At 36.4% G+C, this 14,123-nt stretch overlaps 1 protein-coding gene across 3 annotated transcripts in view; it reads right to left on the minus strand.

Annotated features, from left to right (window-relative positions):
• c12.1 (spliceosome-associated protein CWC15) overlaps positions 1 to 10,702 on the minus strand; it is a 92,238-nt gene extending 81,536 nt beyond the window's left edge. The window contains exon 1 of one of the 3 annotated variants that reach the window (XM_081769221.1): positions 10,475 to 10,702. The gene's annotated coding sequence lies outside the window, so the exon portion shown is untranslated. Of the gene's footprint in view, positions 1 to 9,416; positions 9,501 to 10,302 lie in introns of those variants that run through there. The other 2 variants (XM_081769220.1, XM_081769222.1) reach the window with 2 other exon arrangements.
• Positions 10,703 to 14,123: the final 3,421 nt, after the last annotated feature.

The raw sequence follows: 14,123 nt of genomic DNA on the forward strand, positions 1-14,123 counted from the left end.
CCAACATACCCGCAACTTTAATAAATCATTACTTTCCTATTTATTATGCATCATGTAGTGCTAACTATATTTGTTGTATGATGTTGCAATACAATTTAATTTAAATATTCTAGAAAAAGTAACTACATTTGTTAATTCCTTTTGTGCACAATGTTGTGATAAATCGTTACATTACTACATAAACAAGTATGAAAGTATCAAAATTATTTTATCGAAAATTTCTTCTAATTCAATGCAGAATATTTTAAAATCATCATTCAATGTTTTGTTGCATAAAAATGACCATAATAAGATTGCTTTTTTTTTTTTTTTTACTCCACGTATGCACTGCAAGTTATACGTAAATGTGGTTGAAATAATTAATATAAAAAATATATATCAATTGGCGATAAAAAAAAAAGTTTTGGTCAACATGAAGATCTACAAGTATCATTTTACGCGAAGTTGTCTAATATATGTGTGAAATTAAAATTAAATATTTTTAAAGACAGCACTCCCAAGTTAATTTGTTAGATTGTAAATGTAATATTAAAAAAAGCGCTTAATACTCTTTGATGAGTGTGAAAAGGCGACGTAAATAAGTTTTCGGTTTGATGGCTGATCTTGAGTTTGTCGTCTCTTTGAGCACTGAGGCTATATGAGACGTAGATCTACAGCCTAATGTGGGTTCCGAAACACATGCGCTCTCACCGGGAATCCAAACCGGACGTTTTGCGTCGAAAAGACGTACGTGAACCTTATAATCACGAAGGAACAGTTTTCATTTCAAGGAGAAATCCCAATCGGGGGTGACTTGAGAGAGTTTATTTCGAAAGAAAGATTAAATATTTGCACGAATTTCAGAAAGGTTAACTTTTTGGGTTATGAAAAACCTATTTAGTTGCGTCTGAACTTTTGGAAATGTCATTTTGAAGGTAGATAGAGTCTTGAGTGTGTGTGTTTTATAATGTATTTTACAGTGACCTTATTGTTTCTCATAGTCATTCTCTGAAATGAAGTTTTTAAAGTGGCAATTTTAGTCGAAATCTTTTATTTTAAGGTATGTATATGAAATTAAGTTAGAACTCCCCCTTCAGTAGTGTTTAAATGATTGATCTTAAACGTTTCATATTTAACACGTTATCTTTCACCCAGTGTTTCTTCCGGACAAGCTCTGACAGTGACCCCCGTAATACTGAAGTGTTCCCCCCCGGAACATTAATTCTGAAAGAAACAGTTCTTTCACCGAATACGGATTTTTGTTTCTAATCTTGTATACATATCTGCTGAGGTGGTAGTCATAATTTACGCTGAATAGAATTTCGTTCAGACAAAGGATGACTTCAAATCCATGCTTCCTACACATTACGGATTAGAGGGGATACCTAGTACGAAGTTATGCCGAACAATTGTTCGTAAGGGGAGCGCACAAGAAAGTAAAAAAGCAGTGTCATCTTTAGATTTTTATTCAAAACTTTCAATTGAAAAATAATTCGTTGAGCACTGAGACAACTTTAAACAAATTCAAAATACTTTGAGGAATTCCTAATTGCAATTCTTAATTCAGAAATCTGAGGACATTTATATTCTAAGTGACGAAAATACCAGAGGTTCCTGTCTAACGAGTTAATTGGTAAATTAATTAATGCATGTTTCATAATCTTGCAATGCCTGCGGAAGGGATTCCCCAAAGGAGCATAGGGATTCCCGGATAATCTGCCGAGTGAAGATGGCTCGAAAGGGGTATGGATGGACGACTTCCTCACCCGTTAACAGTACTTCCTGGTACCAAGACGATAACTCAAACGGATAGAAAATAATGGACACTTGTATACCTGCTGTGTGTGGTTGCATAACCGCCACATACGGATGATGCCCAATAATGAATTTCGGAATATGAAGTACTGTGAATATGTAGTCGAAGGTTCGTAGTGAGGCACGTGCGGTGTTGCTACAGCATTACACGAAGCAGAGTGCTTGAAATTGTGAAAACACTTGATGCAAAGGAAACCCCCAAATAGCACGATAGCGAATACAGTCAGCACATTTCCAGATATGCGTAATGTTTAGCAATGGCTACAAATATCGTTATGTCTAGTGAACTTAGTGAATGTCACTAATGAACGAGACCCAATGTTAAGTACATTTCATGAATGATCTGATTAAATGTATAAGAGATTTGTGATTTGAAATCATATGCATTATCTTAATAAGTCTGCAACCATCCACCTGATTTCAATGGTACTGGCTCCTTTCAGTTGTTACATCGTTACGTGGATAAGCAAGGAAGCAACAGAAAGCAAGGTTGCACGTTGGCGCACCGTGTCGCGGGGTCAAAAGATTAGAGATATTCAAAATGTATGCCAAAAATATATCTTGGAAATCACTCAAATTTAACAGATGAAATTCAGTATACAAGTTCCTTATTAAATCTAAGCTGGCATGAGTCCCAACGCTTTCGAGCATTTCGATTTTTGGGTATGGGGATATCAATTTCCATATTATTCTAGTCTTTCATAGTCTATTCATAAAATAACCAAAATGTGAAAATGTTTACATCATTTAAAATGGATCTGTGACTTCCGTCTACCTGAGTTTTTATCATCTCACTTTAATTCATAAGGGCATCCTAAAGGGGGAAGGGTGCTCAAATATACCTTTCAAATATGTTCCATACATCTAATATTCCCGTGACAAGAACCGGCACTTCAACTAGTATATTGCGTAAATCAAATCAACCTTAACTACAGCGTCGAAACAAAAAATAAAAGAAGAATTTTAGGAATGGTTCAAAAAATGAATCAAAAGATTGCGATCTACGCCAATAATTAGTTTCTGGAACAGGGGCACAAAATTTTTGAATGGTCCCTAAATCAAGTGTTCGTATTTTCAACGGAATAAGCACATCATACTGAGTTACGTGATAGTTTGGGTTTGGCTACACTATATGTAGTACTCCAGATATAAGGTGTACAAGAAAAATTTTGATTGAATGAAATATAATAGATTTCTTTTATCAGGGGTCACGACATTTTTGAGCGGCCCGTAAATCGAGTTTTTTTTCTTTTTCTTTCGAAATAAGCAAATGATGCTGAGTTAAATGATAGTATGAGTTTGGGTACACTATATGTAGTTCTCCAGATATAAGGCCTAAATGAAATTTTTCCCTGAAATATATTGAATCTTTTGATCCAATAAAACAAAAATATTAAAGATAGGTAATTTTTAACAATGTTTTGTACTTTTTTACTTTAATTAACGCGTGTATATTAAAGGGGATAAAGGATTAAAATATTATGCCAATAATAAAATACCTCAGAGCGTCTCAAGTTACGACCGTGAAACTCCATACAAATGTCTTATTATAAATAAGTAGACATATATCCTAAAATAAGTAGACATATATCCTAACATTTTCGAAAATTCCACCTTCAAGAAGAAGTAGAGAGGATTTATTCAATTGTCTTACTCATATTATTTTGTTATCTATTGCATCATCACAAAAAACATTGCAAACCGTTTCAAACTAGTTTTTAACACAAAATTATCACCGTTTTCGAACGAAAGTTTTATTATGTAACTTTCGTTTCAAGTCCATAGAGAAGTAGCGTGTAAACTTTATGCTTAAAAAACAGTATCTCAAGACTAATAAGGGGAAAGCAGACTTTGGTAAATGAACTTCGGGTCCATCCTTCGCGAGATAGTAGTGCACATTTAAGTGTATATATTACAAACTGGGAGACCACAATAGCCAAAATAGTGGAGAAAACGCGTCTTAAAAATTCTGACTCTCGCATATATGATACGACGCGTAAAGTTATCAAGTGACGACGTGCCAGAGTTAGGAGCATCCACGACCCCATGCAAATGGTTCCGGGTTGGATTCTCGCTCGATTCAACTTTTTTCTTGTTTCTTGTTTTAACCAATAAAGCAGCCATAAAATATTAATTCACCATATGCTTATAATGCATAAAACAATAGAAATATTCAAATCAGTTGTAAAATCTTTCAATGTTCTGTGTTAACTAGCAATCAAATGTAACCTATTCCGCGTTGTATATTGATATCACGCGTTATTTTATGGTTAGCACAGTCGTTGTGCCAAAAATTTTCTTGTCGTTTCGTGTCTATATTTGTGGACAGTGTGGGAATTACAAGGGGGATGAGGGAGAAATTCCCTTTGGTAATACTGGATGTATGCTGTAATCAGCGACGTCATTTCAGACTTCAATTGAGGAGGTCACGAGCACCACCGACATAAGACTTTCACGTTTCGTACTCGTATATTAGCAGACAATCGATTAAAGGATATATATTCCTCAAACTCTTGAGGAAAAATTGCCCCTCCTGCTCTCCCTAAATGACGCCTCTGGCTACAACTGTCACAGTTTGCCATGCTATTATCGTCTAAATTACAATCTATCCCCTCTTGCAAAAGTCCTATCAATTCGCACACTATTCACAGATATAGGCACGAAACGTGAAAAACTTTTTTTTACACGACTCTGCTAACCATAACTCCGGGCCGCGGTGGCTCAGTGGTAGAGCGTTCACCTCTGGTGCATGGGGTTCCGGGTTCAAACCCTGCTTCCGCCAAGTGAACTTTGTGGTGGACAAACACCGTGTGCGTGGGTATGCTCGGAGTTCTCCCGTCGTTTCTCATCTTCACCGTCTCCTTTAGCCTAGCCGGCATAATCGTAGGACGTGAAACTCAAAAATTTCATTTCATTTCATAATATAACCCGTGGCATCAATATACAACGCGGAATAGTTTACATTCTATTGCTAGTTAACATGGAATATTCAAAGATTTTACAACTGATTTGAACAATTCTATTGTTTTATGTATGATAAACAAATGATGAATTAATATTTTACTTGTTAAACATGGCTACTTTATTGGTTAAAGCAGAAGCCAAAAAAATTCACTCGAGCAGGAATCGAACCCAGGACACTTTGCACGGGAGCCGTGGATCCTCTTAAGTTTGCCACGCCCTCACTTGGTAACTTTATACGTAGTGTCATACATGCGCTGAGTTAGAATCTTTAGGACGCTTTTTTCCCACTATTTCTGACTATTGCGCTCCTCCAGCTTGTAATATTAACATTTTAAATGTGCACTACTGCCTCGCAAGCGATGGCCTCGAAGTTCATTTATCAAACTCTGCTTTCCCCTCGTTAGTTAACTCTGGCCGGACTTTTCTCATGTTACTTTCATACAATACATGTTCTAAGAGAGGAAAGGAAATATTAAAAATATACTCAAAAAAGTTTCTGACGAATGTCTCATCATAGGAAGATGAAACTCGGCATTTAAACTACTCCTTAAAAATCTGTGACCACGTGATTCATTGTTTTTGGAAATTCCAACTCTTGCAAAGAAAGTAAGGTAACTGCTACAATATCTTAATTTCCCATTTTGTGTAAATAAACTGGCCAAAGTGAGTAAGCATTTTAGCTGTTTAAATTAAATCTAGAAATTAGTTAGCAGTTGGATTCACTTGGAACTTTTTTATTTCACTTCGATTGATACGCTATTCTATTGGGGAACAGGTTTGAATATTTCGCAAATAATATTTCCATAAACATATTCTTTTCGTTCGATGAATGGCCATTTCACTAGTTCGCATCTGACCTTTAAAGACTGCCCCAGCCTACATTTTTAAACGAATTGTGAATTCTATTTTTGATTCTTAGAATATAATAGAATCAATTATCAGCTTCGCTGGGGTAAATTAAGAAAACATAGTTCCGCTAGTCAGTCACTTTTTACTAAAGCGCTCTTTTATATTGGCCATTTTCGATGATTTTTATATATCCCCCTGCTCTCCCCATGTTGAAAATTTGACTGAAATCGGTCAGGTGGTTCAAGAGTTATTAAGTCACAAACCTAGTCACTTTTATTTTTATTTATATTGGTGTTTATATATCTCACCCTCCTCCCTCTCCTCTACGTTGTTCCGTCAAAGTGAAACGATAAAATCTATCCCAGTCCCGAACCTCATCTATGTTGAAAATTTGATCGAGATCGGCTGGTGATTCAAGAGTTATTAAGTTTTATTTATTTTTTTCTATTTCCCCTCCTCCCTCAACCCTAAGTTCTACCGTCAAAATGAATAGCTAACACCCCCAGTCCAGAACCGCATCTACGTCAAACATTTGATTGAGATCGGTCGGGCGGTTTAAGATATTAAGAGTCACATAGGGACTTTCAATTTTATAATACAGATTTTCTGATCTTTTGAACCCGTATTAGGAACCTAGAAGCACAATTTTAGGAAGCTAAAAATCAAGTGTCACAATAATTCAGCGAGTGATCAACTTCTCTACACAGATTTGTTACTTTAATCTATTTCGGATTACGTGGAAATTCCTCCGTGCATGGCTTGTAGATTAATAGAGACCTTTCACAGTTCACAAACCAATCATCTTCCCTCAAACTGATAGTTGTAAGACTGATCAGTTGGTTCACTGGGAGTGTAACATCCCTTTCAGCACCGAGACTATATGAGACATGGTTCTACACTTAACTTTGGGATCCTAAACTAAATGAACTCCCATCAGGATCAATCTCTTGATAGGGTTGATTCCATAAATGTTGCATTCTTTTCATTCTCACGTGGGTATTCCAAAATAGAAAATGACCTTCCAGAATACATATTGTCTTTCCACTCGGTATGAACACTAGTTTATTAACCATATTCTCCTTAAATAGTGAACATGATTTCTTTTTTCAACATACTGAAACATATAATAATAAACAAATATACTAATATCGTTTCTTTTTCTTCTTTTTATGTTTTCACACAGACAAGTATTTCATTGATAACATTTTTTTTTTTTTTTAAAAAAAAAAAAGGTGTGTTCAGTTCACAGTTGCCACATAGATAAGAGAGGCACTTGAAAGAGCCTCAGGTTATATTGCTTTGCTCTTCTGCTCAGTGGTGACTTACCAAACTTTCTACTTTCATTTCAATTACTTGTATATTTAGTTTTGGATGTAAGCTTATTTTGATATTTTATTAATGGAAAAAAATCTACAACACCGTTACTTTTGATCTACCTAGGCATAATCATACTTTCAGCCTTATATTATTACCTTAGACAAGAACAAGAAAAAATCTAAGAAAATGAAACCATATACAGGATTTTAATTAACTATACCGACAAACTGTAAGAGATGATTCCTCACATCAAAATAGGAGAAAAAGTTCATATGGGCCTATGGCGAAAAGTGCATCGTTTCAGAGCTAGGGCTGAACAAAATCGGGAAAAAGCCAAATTTCAACAGACCCTATTTCGAATTCCAGAAAATGTGGATTGTGGTCCTTATCAGCGTAATGGAAGCCCGCTTACACAATCCAAAAGTGCATATTTCGTCAATTTTTAATAGGTATACAAGGTATTCCCTACAGGGTGTAATTCTTAGATATGCTCTCAATAGAGTTTTCAGATGTGCCCTTATTTCAAGAAGGGTCCAAAGTAGGCAGAAGGCAAGCCCTAACAATAGTGGACATCCAATGCTTCGGAGGGAAGTCGAAAGTGTTAGGAACCGGCAGCTCCAGGTTTTTTGTGTTCACAATAATGTGTGATGGATGTATTTCGTCACGGTATATTTCACGTTCTCTTCACTTATAAGCGTGAAAGAAAACATTGCAGCACGCATTTTCCCGATACGAGAAACCGTGCTGCTGACGATCCTTAACACTTCCGACATCGCGCTAAAGAATTTTGTGTTCACTGCTATCAAGGCTTATAATTTGTCTACTTTGGACCGATCATGAAGTCACAGCATATCTCAAAATTCGGTTGACGGTATGGCTGGGAATTTCAGCCTGTATGGAATACTCTGTACACCCACTGAAAATTAATGAAATATGCATTTCTGGATTGCGTATGCGTGACTTAATTTATTTGATAAGGACCACCATCCACAATTTCTGGAATACGAAATAGGACATATTGAAGTTTTGCTTTTTCGCGATTTTGGACAGCCCTAGCTCTGAACCGATTTTCTCGTATCTTCCATCGTGTCAACAAGCAACAGATACTATCCTGCGGAGAACATGAATTTTCTTGTGTGACAGACAATACCTATCCGGCCCTGAGTGCCGTTACTTCTTTCTACACCCTTTCCCTTGGTTCGGATCAACTTCGTGTCCCTTTGTGTGCTCCGAAGAAAGCCGAAGAACCGCGGCCGACACAAATTCTCTTCAAGCTACCGAGTCAGAGTGATTGAATCATATAACTGTATTTTATTTATTTATTTACTAAAATTTTCGATACAGCAAAAATACCATTATTTTTGTAAAATGTTTATTATTTTCATGAAGCAGTGAGAATTTTCTACTTGCCTTTAGAAGTATCCCTATTATACTTTTAATCGACATCTAATAGTTTACGTTCATTATTTCTGTCTATTTTCTACATATTACTTGCAGAAACTATTCGGAGTAAATGTTTTATTTAAGTACTGTTTTATAAAAGTTTAGTCATATGTTAATTAAAATTCCACTATTTGTAAGTTTCTCATTTCGGTTATGAAAATCATTATAAATTTTTTATTGAAATATTTTTTTGGAAATATGTGTTTTGTTTTTCTGCTTATTTCCAAAAAGACATGTGACATTTTCTATCACAAGAAAGATAATTATTTCTATTTATGTAATTCTGGAGATAAGTGTACTTAGTGGAAGCAAAGAGAGCATCAAAATAAAAAAAAAAATTGTAATTAACAGTTAAGAGTAAACGACGGAAATTAAACAGGAGTAACTCTAGATAAGGTATATGAAAACAACAACACATAACTAGTAATACAACGTTAAAAACAGGTTGTTGTGGGTTCAATACGGGGACGCCACCCACGGAGGTTTAGCCATCTTTAATACCAATTTCAAATATTTAATGCAAGTTTATACAAATATTTGACTGAAGTTTTGAGATGCTGCTCTGGTTTCAAACCCAAAAAGCCATTGAAACATTAAGTCGTTAGGCTAGGTTAGGTTGCGTTACGTTAAGACTTTAGTTTGAGTAGAACAGTGACTGGAACTGGTTCTCATAGAAGCTTATATTATCACTTAAATTTAGCAATCACAATCCGTGGTTCTCAATGATTCTCTTCATTATTCTTATATAATTATGTACAACGGAAATAGCACATTCAACACACCGACTCGCCATCCTATACAACTACCATGCTGCTGAGTCATCGAAAGCTTTCGCGTCTTGTAAGTAGTACCCACTTCTACTATCTTTTCTCGTGTTAAATGCAACTTTATTATCACACTTGAACACCTAAACATCACATAAAAACTCCAAATGATGATCTCTTACTTCATTTCTCCTGTAAATTTTATTAATTTTTATAAAGAAACCAAGAGGCATCTCTAAACTTAACCCAAATATTTTATATAAGTAAAAAAGTCAATACCTTTACCTCAGCAACCTTGCGATTAAACTTTGAAATTATTTAATACTGAGCGAACCTCTCCAACCAGGATACAATCGAAATACACCCCCTAGGCTAATGTTTAGGAGAAAGGTTCCAGCAATTGTTTCTAAAAAAGAAAAATCTTACAATTTCGCCAATTTCTGTCCACATAAGGTTAGTTCATGTTACATTATGTTAGTGTAGGGGTGCAGCACAACTTTCCAAAAATGATAGAATTTCTCTCATTTTTACTAATATCATGTTTAGGTTAGTTCAGGTTACGGCCTATGTTTAGCAGAAGGGGTCCAGCTCTTTTCTCTAAAAAATGTTACAATTTTGGTAGTTTCTGTTCATATTCGGTTAGTTTAGGGTAGGCTTGGTTAGTTTAAGTTAGCTTAGGCTAGTTTAGGTTACGTTAGGTTAGTTTAGTTTATGTTATATTAGTGTAGGAGTACCACATAATTTTCCAAAAAATGATAGAATTTCGCTTATTTCTACTAATATGACGTTAGTTTAGGTTAGTTCAGGTTAGCTTACGTTAGTTTATGTTAGGTTAGGTTGGATTTGGTTACGTTATGTTACGTCTAAGTACTTGCATCACTCATTTCTCCTGTAAATTTTGTGTTTTTACGTGCTTCTGGACCCCTTGTACTAAACATACCCCCAGGTTACCTTTGCGTAGATTTTGTTACGTTATGTTGTCTTAGTACTTGCACCATTCATTTCTCCTGTAAATTTTGCTCTTTACGTGCTTCTGGACCCCTTCTGCTAAACATAACCCCTTCCTTACAAATATGGAGTGTTGAATTTTCCATGTCAATCATGCAAACCTCAACAAAACTCAACTCATATAATTACATATTCCCCTATAATAATTTATCAAAGCACTTACCTGTAATAAAAGGTGAGTGACGTTTGCACGTTTTTTTTTTTTTTTTTTTTTTTTTTTTTTTTTTTTTTTTTTTTTTTTTTAGATCATAGTTATCTGTATTCACGATTCGCACCTCTGGAAAATATTCTACAAAAATACTGTACTGCTCTACTATAGCAAAACCGAAGCTAACCTTTATTAATATTTGGTTCTGAAGGTATTCTTCTTAATGGATTTCCTACTCTCTGTTCCTACTTCAACTAAATTTGTCACAATTCATACGTGTGAAGCACACTATTTTTGATAACGACTAACAAGTGAAGCCCACACCTGAACCACCTATTTCTTTCGTTTTATTTACTTTCCAAGCATTTGCCACTGACTCCATCAAACAGATCACAAAACCATCCCCAATACTGATGCTCCAGGAAAAATGACACTGCTCACTGCTGTGAGCTGCTCTTCTTCTTCTTCTTCTTCATCTAAAGGGGTTAGGCTCTTCAGGTAATTAAAAGCGGAGTATTCGAAAGAAAAAGGTGATTAATCGAGATGAATCTTTAAGGATGCTTAGAAAAAGGGGAATAAAGCAGAGCGTTTTAAATATAGATAATAGACATGAAGCACGGGTGCAGGTAAGGTGAAAAATAAAGAATCCAAATTGTAAGGGCTAGAACCATGTAATTTATGAAGAACGGAGAGCAGGGACGTAGCTAAGGGGGAGCACGGGGACACTGGACACCCAAATATTGAATTGCCTCCCCCAATATTTATTCAAAATTGTATGTTACAAATTGTTTTTATCCGATAATAAATTTAAAAAACTTATCCACAGTAAACTGAAATTATTCATACCTCTAAGAAAAGGTTATTTTATAAAATCTATTTATAGGCTATTTCTTAAACGTTAAGTGAACGGTAATAAGAGTATCGGTGCTTTGGGGTCAGGCGTCATCTTCGTTAACATTGCGAGGTTCTTCGAACCCTTATGAACGGCGCCGATCCTGGAGGAAGGGGAGGCCCGGGCCCCACAAACATCATGTGGGCCCCTGTATTTTTATGAATATGTATTTATATATTTTTGTTATATATATATTGTTATATGTATTATTTTATGAATGGACCCACCCCAAAAGTTACAGAGAAATCGACGCCCTGACCCTTAGGCCGTGCCTCTATTGCATCCGAATGACTGCGAACGCGAATACGAATGCGAACTGCGAATTCATGTGCCTCTACTACATCCGAAGTTTTGTGAATGCGAATGAAGTTGCAATATCTCTTTCACTCAAACCTTGAATGTGAAATATTTTTGTTTGAAAAAACATATCTAAAAGTTTTCAGAGCAATAATAATAATAATAATAATAATAATAATAATAATAATAATAATAATAATAATAATAATAATAATAATAATAATAATTATTATTATTATTATTATTATTATTATTATTATTATTATTATTATTATTATTATTATTATTATTATGAAATCTTATTATTCGTGGGAGTTTTACGTCCCACGGTTATGCCGGTTAGGCTAAAGGAGACGGTGATAATGAGAGATGAGTGAAATGGTGGAATGAAGAAAGTGGGAGGAAACGGGAGAACCCCGAGAAAACCCACGAGCACGGTGTTTGTCCACCACAAAGTTTGCTTGGCGGGGGCTGGGATCGAACCCGTGACCCCAAGCACCAGAGATGAACGCTCTACCACTGAGCCACCGCCGAAGTAGTAAGGGCCCCACTCCCAGACAACACGTACGTGTACGACACATGTGCACTATCCATGCACAAGCCGTACATTTGCACATGTGCATTTGTGTGGATGATGAACACATACATAACCTGTGCATAAGCCGTACACGTGAATTTGCGTGGATGAAGCACTCATACATAACCCGTGTATGTGCACATGTGCATTTACGTGGGTTATGCACACGTACATAACTAGGACTAAGACATGCATGTGCACATGTGCATTTGCATGGATAAAGTACACATTTGCATAACCCGTGCCTAAGCCGTTACAAACACATGTGCATTTGCATGGATGAAGCACAAGTACAGAACCCGTGCTTAAAACCGCTATGTGCACATGTGCATTTGCATGGATGAAGTACACATTTATATAACCCGTGCTGTAGCCGTTATATACACATGTGCATTTGTGTGGATGCAGCGCACGCACGTAACCCGTGCTTAAGCCGTTATATACACATGTGCATTTGCGTGGATGCAGCGTACGTACAGAACCCGTACTTAAGCCGTTATGTGCACATGTCCATTTGCATGGATGAAGCACACATTTATATAACCCGTGCTTAAGCCCTTATGCACACACGTGCATTTGCATGGATGCAGCGCACGTACGTAACCCGTGCTTAAGTCGTTATGTGCACATATGCATTTGCATGGATGAAGCACATATTTATATAACCCGTGCTTAAGCCGTTATGTACACATGTGCTTTTGCGTGGATGAAGCACATTTAAATTACCGGTGCTTAAGCCGTTCTGTGCACATGGGTATTTGCACGGCTACTGCACGTGTGTATGAGACGTCCATAATACCGTGCAAGTGTATACTTTTACTTTCATTCTTTTACTCTCATTCTCATCAACAGAAAGTAACCTCCATTTTTGGTAGATGTTTTTCCTCCAGACGGTGTTATAGAGACTTTTCGACGAATAACAGCTGAATGATTGTAAAAACTACATAAGGTCCGTTGAGCTGGATACAAGATCAACAGGTGGCAGCATTGTACTGATGTAAATACCGTCAGACAGTTCATAGGTTTACAAAATTATTTTCGTGACCTTTTACATCAGAATATGTTGCATTATTTGTTACTTGGCAAACATGTCAGATACTACCTAAAGCTTTGCTCGTTGCAAATAATAAACTCCAAAACTAAAATTCTCACTGACAATTATTAGTTAACTGTTATATACTTTGAAGGTGATGTCTTTGCAGTTATAGATGGTGTTACTGCGTAAGACACCAAATATATAAACTGCTGTTTTTCGTTGCATTTCGAATTTGCTTTTACATCACCTCTGTATTACGAGGAAATCACCTGTACACTACATGTAAGTCATCTGGGTACTGCTTCAAATCACCTCTATCGTACATGTAAATCATCTGGGTACTGCGTGTAAATCACCTGTGTGTTACGTGTAAATCATCTCTGTCCTACATGTAAATCATCTGGGTACTGCGTGTAAACCACCTGTGTGTTACGTGTAAATCATCTCTGTCCTACATGTAAATCACCTTGTGTTACGTGTAAATCATCTCTGTCCTACATGTAAATCACTTGGTTACTGCGTGTAAATCACCTGTGTGCTACATGTAAATCACCGCCGTCCTACATGTAAATAACCTGTGAACTACATGTAAATCGAATGCATGCTACTTGTAAATCACCTGCGCGGTAGGTGTAAATCACTTGTGCAGGACGTGTACGTGTGCATTGCACATGTTCTGTGCACGTGAAGATGTTGAATAGGACCTGGCATGTATATGTGCATCACATGTACAGGCGTGCATTTATACAGATGATGCACATGTTGCATCCGTGCAATTGTACATGTACTATACGGATACTGTACGTGCATTGTGCTGTCTGGGCCTGATCGCGTTTTAGACTTTGACCCCAACCTTTGTGACGTCATAGGTCAAAGGTCAATGACCTTGGCCCGGAGTCAATGACCTAGGAGTATTTAGGACCACCCCCTCTAGATTTTGGCAGGGGTACAATGGCCCACACCATAAATTTTGACTGGTGTATCTAGGACCACCAGCCTTAAATTTTGGAAATTGCCAAATCTAAAAATTTAGT

This window comes from Thermobia domestica, chromosome 8 (assembly GCF_964235325.1).
Source record: "Thermobia domestica chromosome 8, izTheDome1.hap1.1, whole genome shotgun sequence".
Taxonomy (NCBI): Eukaryota; Metazoa; Arthropoda; class Insecta; order Zygentoma; family Lepismatidae; genus Thermobia; species Thermobia domestica.